The sequence below is a fragment of the Ornithorhynchus anatinus genome, chromosome 5 (genome assembly GCF_004115215.2).
Source record: "Ornithorhynchus anatinus isolate Pmale09 chromosome 5, mOrnAna1.pri.v4, whole genome shotgun sequence".
Taxonomy (NCBI): Eukaryota; Metazoa; Chordata; class Mammalia; order Monotremata; family Ornithorhynchidae; genus Ornithorhynchus; species Ornithorhynchus anatinus.
The window spans coordinates 70,188,501-70,198,215 of record NC_041732.1 but is presented as its reverse complement, the minus strand read 5'-3'; the positions used below and the strand labels follow the sequence as shown (position 1 = coordinate 70,198,215).

Sequence of the window (9,715 nt, the reverse complement as noted above, 5' to 3'; positions counted from 1 at the left end):
CATCAGCCCCTCGTTTCCCAGCGCAGCCCCTCATTCCCCTCCCCCTTCACATCCCATCCAACACCCCCCCCCCACTGCACCATCCCACCACTCAACACCTGCCCCACTGCAATAGCCAAGTTTGGCCTGTGGAACCCTCACTGCATCATGGAAAAGCTTTCCTTCATTCTTGACTTGGTCCTGACTCAGTCACAGCTCCTCCTTCTCCTCAATCAATCAATTAGTCGTATTTATTGAGCAATTCCTGGGTGGTATTTGGTAAGCACTTACTATGTTCCAAGCATTGTATGAAGCCCTGGGGTAGATACAAAACAATCAGGTCCCACATTGAGCTCATAGTCTCTCCCCCATCATATACTATAGACCATCACTCTCTCCACCTTCAAAGTCTTATCAAAATCACATCCCTTCCAGGAGGCCTTCCCTGACTAAGCCCTCATTTTCCTCCTCCTTCTGCCTTCATCATCACCTATGTACTTAGATTTGTACCCTTTAAGCATTTGGGAGTCAGAGGATGTGGGTTCTAATCCCAGCTCTGACACTTATCAGCTGTGTGACTTTGGGTAAGTCACTTAACTTCTCTGTGCCTCACTTACCTTATCCATGAAATGGGGATTAAGACTGTGAGCCCCACGTGGTACAACCTGATTACCTTGCATCTACCTCAGCACTTAGAAGAGTGCTTGGTACATAGTAAGTGCTTAACAAATAGCATCATCATTATTATTATTATTTGATATTCACTCCCACACTCAGCCCCACAGCACTTAGGTATATACCTGTAATTCAATTTAAAGTCTACCTTCCCCTCTAGTCTGTACTCTCCTGGTGGGCAAGGAATGTGCCTACCAACTCTGTTGAATTGTAATAATAATAATAAAGATGATAGTATTTGTTAAGTATTTACTATATGTCAAGCACTATTCTAAGCACTGGGGTAGATACAAGGTAATTAGGTTATCCCACATGGGGCTCACAGTCATAACTCCCATTTAACAGATAAGGTAACTGAGGCATGAAGAAGTTAAGTGACTTGCCCAAAGTCATATAGCTGATAAGTGGCAGAATCGGGAATAGAACACACGACCTCTGACGCCCAAGCCCAAGCTCTTTCCTCTAGGCCACACTATTTCCCATGTACTTTCCCAAGATCTTGGAACAGTGCTCAGTACATAATCAGTGCTCAATAAATACCACTGATGGATTGATTGGTTGATAGGAAGGAATGAGAAGTTTAAAAGTCTTTCATAAATTCTAAAATTTTTAATTAATCTGACACCTACCCTTTCGGTAGACCTGAGATCATGGGTTGTTTTTTTTTCTGAACAACAAATCTCAGTCAGTAGCATAGTCTAACAAAGAGCTTTTGTGTTCGCTTTTGAAAAATGTTTGTAGTTGAACAATAATTAACTTGTCTAGTTAATTTGGTGCTGAAAAATTGAATAGAAAGAATATGGTCTGTAGTCCCAGGTGATTTAGTATTAACCTGGAGTCGTCTAGAGAGAGTTTTATGATTAGAATTTGTTAGGTTTCTAATGTTGAGAAATAGCATGGCTGAGTTGGATAGAATACGGGCCCGGGAGTCAGAAGGACCAGGGTTCTGATCCTTTCTTTGCCATAAGTCTGCTGTGTGACATTGACAAGTCACCTAACTTCTCTGGGCCTCACTTCACTCATCTGTAAAATGAGAACTAAGAGTGTAAAGAGCCGTGTGCAGAATAGGAACTGTGTCCATGCTGGTTAACTTGTATCTACCCCAACAATTAGAACAGTGCTTGACACATAGTTAGCACTTAACAAGTACCATTATTATTGTTATTATTATTATTATATTACTGATCAAGTGCCCTGGGTTAACTAAATTACCATTCTTACTACCAATCATCTGGTCATTCATGTCACTGATACAGGGAGACAGGTGTGAAATGGCTCAGTGCAAATCTTCACCTATACTGCAAAAGTAATTAAAACGCATATCCTGCAAGGGGGTCTTTCCCCTCTTAACCTCTGAGGTTCAAGCAATGCCCACCTGAAAGCAGATGGCCAGAAAGAACGCACCGCTCTATTTATTCTGGATATAGAGTGGAACGTGCAGAAGATTATCTCTCAAAGACATTCAAACTCACAGATGAAATCTCCCTGTTGGCAGCAGCATCTTTGACCTGAGGGACAACTCTACTACTTTAAAATTCTCCCCAGTATTACAGCACTTATGCCCATATGCCCATACCCTACTATTTTCCCTTATCTTTTCTTATGCTGTCAAGTCATCTCCGACTCATAGGGACTCCATGGACACATCTCTCCCAGAAAACCCCACCTCCATCTGCAATCATTCTGGTAGTGTATCCATAGAGTTTTCTTGGTAAAAATAAGGAAATGATATACCACTGCCTTCTTCCATGCTGTAAACTTGAGTCTTCACCCTCTACTCTCTCCCATACCCCTGCTGCCCAGAACAGGTGAGTTTTGACTTGTAGCAGATTGCCTTCCATCCACTCTCCACTGCCCAAGCTAGGAATGGAATGGGTTTCCCTCTCCTTGACTCTCCCTCCCATAGCCGAGACTGGTAGAGTACTGGAAACTCTCCAGGTGCGACTCTGGAAGGGGACTATTTCCCTTTATCTGTAATTTATTTTAATGTCTTTCTCCCCCTCTGGTGCCCTCTCTATTGTACTGTACTCTCCCAAGAGCTTAGTACAGTGCCCTGCATACAGCCATTGATTGATTGATTAATTAAATAAATAAAACTTTTATTCAAAGTAACTATGAATCTTTTACTTAGCTTCTTCCCCCACACAAGGAACTGGCCAGCTAACTTGACCACCTTCAACCAGGGAGGTGAGAGGAAATGAAGCAGCTGGCTTAATGTGAAGAGAACAGGCTTGGGAGTCAGAGGACATGGGTTCTAATTCTGGCCCCGTCACTTGTCTGCTGTGTGACCTTGGGCAAGCCACTGAACTTCTCTGTGCCTCAGTTAGCTCATCTGTAAAATGGGGATTAATGTTGTGAGCCCCACGTGGGACAACCTGATTACCTTTTATCTACCCTAGTGCTTAGAACAGTGCTTGGCACATAGTAAGCACTTAACAAATATCATCATCATCATCATCATCATCAAATGAAGATAGCCTATAAGTGTGGAGGAGGTAGAGGATCTCTTTGTCTCTCTGTCTCTCTCTCTTGCTCTCTCATAGAGAGGGTTTATTCTAGGCATATCTGGAGAATTCCTGACTGCCCTCTGCACCCATGCTCAGCCCGCTTAATGGGCCAGAATGGGAAGCCTTTTACACAAGACATCCAAAGGTAGAGAAGCAGCGTGGCTCAGTGGAAAGATCATGGGCTTGGAAGTCAGAGATCATGGGTTCGAATCCCGGCTCTGCCACTTAGCTTTGTGACTGTGGGCAAGTCGCTTAACTTCTCTGTGCCTCAGTTCCCTCATCTGTCAAATGGGGATTAAGACTGTGAGCCTCACATGGGACAACCTGATTACCCTGTATCTCCCCCAGCGCTTAGAACAGTGCTCTGCACATAGTAAGCACTTAACAAATACCACCATTATTATGATTACCCCTGTCCCTGGAGCAATATGGAGAGGTGAAGAGTGTTTTAGAAGAATTACCATAACAGTGGGTTCCCTCACCCCAGTATGGGACTCTTCTCTTTTTTTGGTACACAGATCACATAGGGTCTGTTACATTGTCTTGGGGAGAAAGTCAACCTCTCCCTCTGCATAAATGTGAGAGTGTCCCTCCACAAGTTGACTGCAGGCTATATTTTCTGATTGGGGAAGAGGTTATCAGATTGCTGAATTCCCATCAGTAGTGGCTGAATTACCTATAGTCTAGTGTAGTGGGTAGAGCACAGGCCTGGGAGTCAGAAGGTAATGGGTTCTAATCCTGACTCTGTCACTTGTCTGCTGTGTGGTCTTGGGCAAGTCACTTTGCTTCTCTGTGCCTCAGTTCCCTCATTTGTAAAATGGGGATTAAGACTGTGAGTCCTATGTAGTACAGGGAATGTTTCCAACCCTAGTTGCTTGTATCCGCTCCAGTGGTTAACACAGTGCCCCGCACATAGTAAGCGCTTAAAAAATGCCACAATTTTATTACTTTAGGTCTACCAGCCATTTAGCTCACTGCAATAATGCATAAATGATTCATAAAGACCAAGGAATGGGATGATTTAAGATCTAAATTATTTTCAAACACTTGCAATAATTAAGTTTAGGACTAGAGTCAATAAAAATCCCATTGGAATGTCTTCCTTGGTCAGTTGGTCTGTGCCAATAATCTGACCAAAGAAAGAAACAAAGGAGAGGGGGAAAAAAAAAGCAAAAGGGAACCACATTAGGAAAGCTTCATCCAAATTACTTACCAGAAGTCATGCAGCTAGAAGACTTATTACGTTAATGGAGTAGTTTACAGTCTGAAAAATTGCATCATAATACTTATCTGTTGCCTCTGGGAATCTTCTGGCAGAGATCACCAGAAAGGTTGTGAAATGAAAAGCCCCTTTTGTGTGCCTTTCTGAAGCTCTATTGTCTTAAAATGTGCTTTATGTATTTTTCATTTCCTCACCTCTGTGACTTCAGAATTCCGATGACACCGCAGTCTTGTCTGCAGTTGAAGCACCCTGTCCTTGAGTGAGTAACACCTGTTCCAAGTTAGCTACGTTTCTGCTGCATGCTTCTTTGGCCAGGGGACAAGGAAGAATTCCTTCTGGCTGGCTGTTGCCGTAATTCCTCATCCTCTCAGATTCTTCCCCATGTACACTGCAGTGCCTCCAAATACGTTGCCATTTTTTTCATATATTTTTTTTTGAAATGTCATTACTCAGCCCACTAAGGGCTTGAAATCCCAGAATACGTAAAGTCTGACCTGATGTTCATGTATTCATGTAGAGAAGCAGAGCGGCTTAATGTATAGCACGCGGGCCTGGGAATCAGAAGAACCTGGGTTCTAACATTGGCTCTGCCACATGTCTGCTATGTGACACTGGGCAGGTGACTTAACTTCTCTGGTTCTCCATTACTTCATCTGTAAAATGGGAATTAAAAGTGTGAGCCCCATGTGGGAGAGGGACTGTGTCCAACCTGCTTAACTTGTATCTACCCCAGTGCTTGGCACATAGTAAGCACTTAGGTACTATCGCTAGTATTATTATTATTATTATTTCCTCCTCTCTCTCCTGGCACTGGAGAGGTCAGCTTTGGAGGAAGAGACTCAGAGAGGATGGAGGCAGTCTTGTTGGTTAATTGAAGGTAGAGTGAGTGGAGGAAGGAAGTACGGGCAAAGAAGAGAAATTACAAATATGCTTCTCTCCCATTTTCCTCTAGACTGTAAACTCACTGGGGCAGGGAATGTGTGCACTAATTCTGTCATCTTATACTCTCCCAATGATTCAGTACATAGTAAGCACTCAATAAATACCATTGATAGATTGATTGATTGATTCAAGTATTTTGAAATTAATTAGCAGACAGCCACTGACCTTTTGACTATTCCTTTCATATCATCCTTGAAAGTATGAGTCAAACATCAGTTTTTGCTGAGTACTGATCCAGGAGCTGAAGAGAATGACTACAAATTTGTAACATCATATTTACTGGGTATGAATTAAAGTTGTCTATTTTTTTCAGATCTGTGCATTAATCTGACCTTCCACTCTCATGCTGATCTTAATATGTCTCCTATAAATAGAGTTGTTCCTATATTGTGATAAAATGGGAGAAAAAAAAGTCTAGAATAAACATGACTTTAATCCTCTAGCCAAGCATCCCCCCAAACATTCTACAAAATGACTGTTTTGTAACTGTCATTAGTTAAAATGACTGTGAGGTTATATGAAACTTAGTGATTGCTTTGTCAATTGTCTTGTTGCCATGAGGACACTGAGGCACAAAGGAGTGATTTGATCCTTGCTTTTCTCTCACTAATTAATCGATCATATTTGTCGAACACTTACTGTGTGCAGAGCAGTATATGAAGTGCTTGGGAAACTACACCATAACAGAGCTGGTAGACTTGTTCCACATCTAAAAGGAGTTTGCAGTCTAGAGGGGGAAATAGACATTAAAATAAATTATGGCCTCAGCTACCTCATCTATAAAATGGGGATTAAGAGTGTGAGCCCCATGTTGAACAGGGACGATGTTCAACCTGAATGACTTCGTATCTATTCCAAGCACTTAGAACTTGGCTCTCTGTAAGCGCTTAACAAGTATTATTATTATTATTTTTAATAAATGTGCAGCCTTCTCTGAAGTCCTTGACTCAAACTGTCCAGAGGAAGTGTGAAGTGATGCATGGGGCTCTCTTCTTACCCATGTTCCCTATAAGATTGATAAATCAATCATATTTATTGAGAGGTTACCTCAATACTCTTGTCACACTTGTCCCTTGGACAAGTGACCTTGTGACTTGTGACCTTGGACAAGTCACTTCACTTCACTTTTACCTCATCTGTAAAATGAGGATTAAGAAAGTGAACCCCACCTAGGACAGGGACTGTGTCCAACCTGATTAGTTTATATCTACCCCAGCACTTAGTACAGTGCCTGGAACATAGTGAACACTTATGAGGCACAAAGAAGTTAAATGACTTGCTCAAGGGCACATAGCAGTTAAGAGACAGAGCCAGGATTAGAACTCAGATCCTCTGACTCCCAGGACTGGGCTTTTTCCACTAGATCACACTGCTTTTTTAAAGACACTGATGACAGAGAGCTGGGCCTTCCAGCCCGCTATGGTTGATTTTGAACAAGAGGCATTGGCAGCTTTCTCCTGGCTCATCATTGAAGCCGAGTGTGAGGATTTATCTTCCAGCACTGACAGGCAAGGTCAGGAAGATCCAGGCAAGAGGAGTACGAGGAGTATTTCGCCAAAGGGCAGCAGATTGGTGGAGGTTGAGGATCCTCCTAGATTTGTCTTCTGTGCCACCTGAAGATGTTCTCAGAGGAGTTGAAGTCCTTCTTGACACCTTATGCTTCAAGGCCGATGGAGTGCCTAGATCAAGTGATAAAGTAAATGAGAAAAACCAGGATGGGCTGACCTACAGCAGAAGGTTCGGGGGGAGCAGAGCACCTCTACTAAAAATTGAAATCAGGAACTATTTTCAAAATGGAATGAGTCACAGAGAGACCTAGTGATAGAGCATGGGCTGGGAGTCAGAAGGATCTGGTTTCGAATCCCGCCTCCACCACTTGTCTGCTGCGTGACTTTGGGCGAGTCACTTGACTTCTCTTTACCTCAGTTACCTCACCTGTAAAATGTGAATGAAGACTGTGAGCCCCACGTGGGACAGGGACTGTGTCAACCTGATTAGCTGGTATCTACCCCAGCAATTAGAGCAGTGCCTGGCACGTAGTAAGTGTTTAACAAATACCATTATAATTATTATCATTATTAGTGAATATTGCACTGTGGAAGATTGGCATAATGCTTTTATGCAATGCTTGGGGGCATAAATACCAAACTCTTTAGCTACTGATAATACCTTTAATCAATCAATCATATTTATTGAGTGCTTACTATGTGCAGAGCACTATACTAAACACTTGGGAGAGTACAACACAACAGAATTAGCAGACATGTTCCCTGCCCATAATGATCTAGCAAGAGGAGCTTCTTGCAGCTCACAACATTAAGAAATCATGTGGTCTGGTCATCCACAAAGAAAGTCCTAGAACTCAATAATAATAATGGTATTTGTTAAGCGCTTACTATGTGCCAAGCACTGTTCTAAGCACTGGGGTAGATACAAGGTATTCAGGTTGTCCCAAGTGGGGCTCATAGTCTTAATCCCCATTTTACAGATGAGGTAACTGAGACACAGAGAAGTTAAGTGACTTGCCCAAAGTCACACAGCTGGCAAGTAGTGGAGCCAGGATTAGATTCCACGACCTGTGACTGCCAAGCCTGTGCTCTTTTCACTAAGTCATGCTGCTTTTCTGAATAAGCAGTACTGTAGGTTAATGGTAAGGGGGGTCGGGGGGAAGAGAAATGTGTCTTCCAGTTCTTTTATATTGTTAGATTATATTCTCCCAAGAGCTCAGTACAGTGCTCTGCACACAGTAAATGCTCAAGAAATACAATTGATTGATCATTCATCATTGGCTTTGTAGCTACATATCAAAAGAGTTCACCATCGAGAAGCAACAGTGTAACTGGGCATACATGAAATGTCTAGCTCCAGAGCCAACAGTGGAGGAAGTAGAAGAGACTTCTTCTGTTTAAGGAAATCAGATCTGGAAAGGAAGGATTTGGGGAGGCAGGAGAGAAGAAATTAGTCCCCATACACATGTTGTTTTTATTGGATTATTCTGTTTATTATAGTATTGATGCTTTTCCTCTGACCTAATTTCTATAAGTTTAGGTTTTGGAGAACTTGGAAAATGCATATTAAGAAATTCTATCAATAAAATTTTGGGATGTTATTTTGAGTGTTTATTGATTGGTTGAGAACTTCTGGGTTGCCGATAAACATGTCCTTGTGAATGTGTGTTTGTGGTGGATGGAATGCCAAACCTGACCTCACCACAGCACAGCTGTCCAAGCCCCTCTGCCTGGCTCCCAAAACTTCTTCTCCAGGTTCACAATTAACACCCTGTCCTCCTTCTCTTCATTCAGCACCTTCACTACCCTTTAAGGAAAATTCACATGTTCACACTTATTTTTTTGAGGCAGAGTTCTGGAAGGGGCTGGGAAGGTCCATAGTCATGGAAATTGTGTGGGAGTGGTTGAGGGGAAGGGAGGAAAGGGGTGTCTCACAGGGAATCTACATTGGGGTGAGGGGCTTGCAGAGGTAGCTAGGAAATAAACCCAAAGTGAACAATCATATTTATTGACTGCTAACTGTGTGAAGAACACTGTACTAAGTGTTTGGGAGAGTACAATATAACAGAATTGGTGGACATGTTGACTACCCATGAGGAGCTGAATACATGTCCTTCCTCCACCCACCCCGTCTTCAATTTTCTCCAGCTTTCTGTTGAAAGTTTTAGAACTCCTCAATTATTTTTTAAAGTCGCTGTCCAGTGAGAGCAATCAATAAATCCAGTGTATTTAATAAGTGCTTGGGAAAGTGGTGGAGGTGGAGAGACCAGCTGGAGTGCAGTGAGAGAGAAGTAAAGAGCAAGTCACTTTACTTCTTGGTGCCTCAGTTTCCTCATGGTAACAAGATAACTGACAAAGCAGTCACTGAGTTTCATATAAAAGCATAATCAATCAATCAATAGTGCTTTGTGTGTGCAGAGCACTCTACTAAGTGCTTAGGAGAATAGAACAGAGTTGATAGAAACACTTTCTCTGCCCATTAGGAGTTTACCATCTAGAGGAGGAGATAGATACTAAAATAAGTTATGACTATGCTTATAAGTGCAGAGGATAGGGTGAATAACCAGTATTTAAAGGGTACGGATCCAAGTGCAAAAGTTATCCAGAGGGGAAAGGAATAATAATGTTGGTATTTGTTATTACTATTATTATTATTATTATTATTATGGTATTTGTTAAGTGCTTACTATGTGCCAAGCACTGTTCTAAGCGCTGGGGTAAGTACAAGATAATCAGGTTGTCCCACATGAGGCTGCCAGTCTTCATCCCCATTTTACAGATGAGGGAACTGAGGCATAGAGAAGTAAAGTGACTTGCCCACAGTCACCCAGCTGACAGGTGGCAGAGCTGGGATTCAAACCCATAACCTCTGGTTCCCAAGC

The 9,715-nt window shown here is 42.3% G+C and overlaps 1 non-coding gene across 1 annotated transcript; it reads right to left on the bottom strand.

The window, feature by feature from the left end:
• Positions 1 to 2,472: 2,472 nt before the first annotated feature.
• On the bottom strand, positions 2,473 to 2,610 carry LOC114812684. The gene has a single exon (XR_003760335.1). It is a non-coding gene; the product is annotated as a small nucleolar RNA SNORA7 (small nucleolar RNA).
• Between the last annotated feature and the right edge of the window lie 7,105 nt (positions 2,611 to 9,715).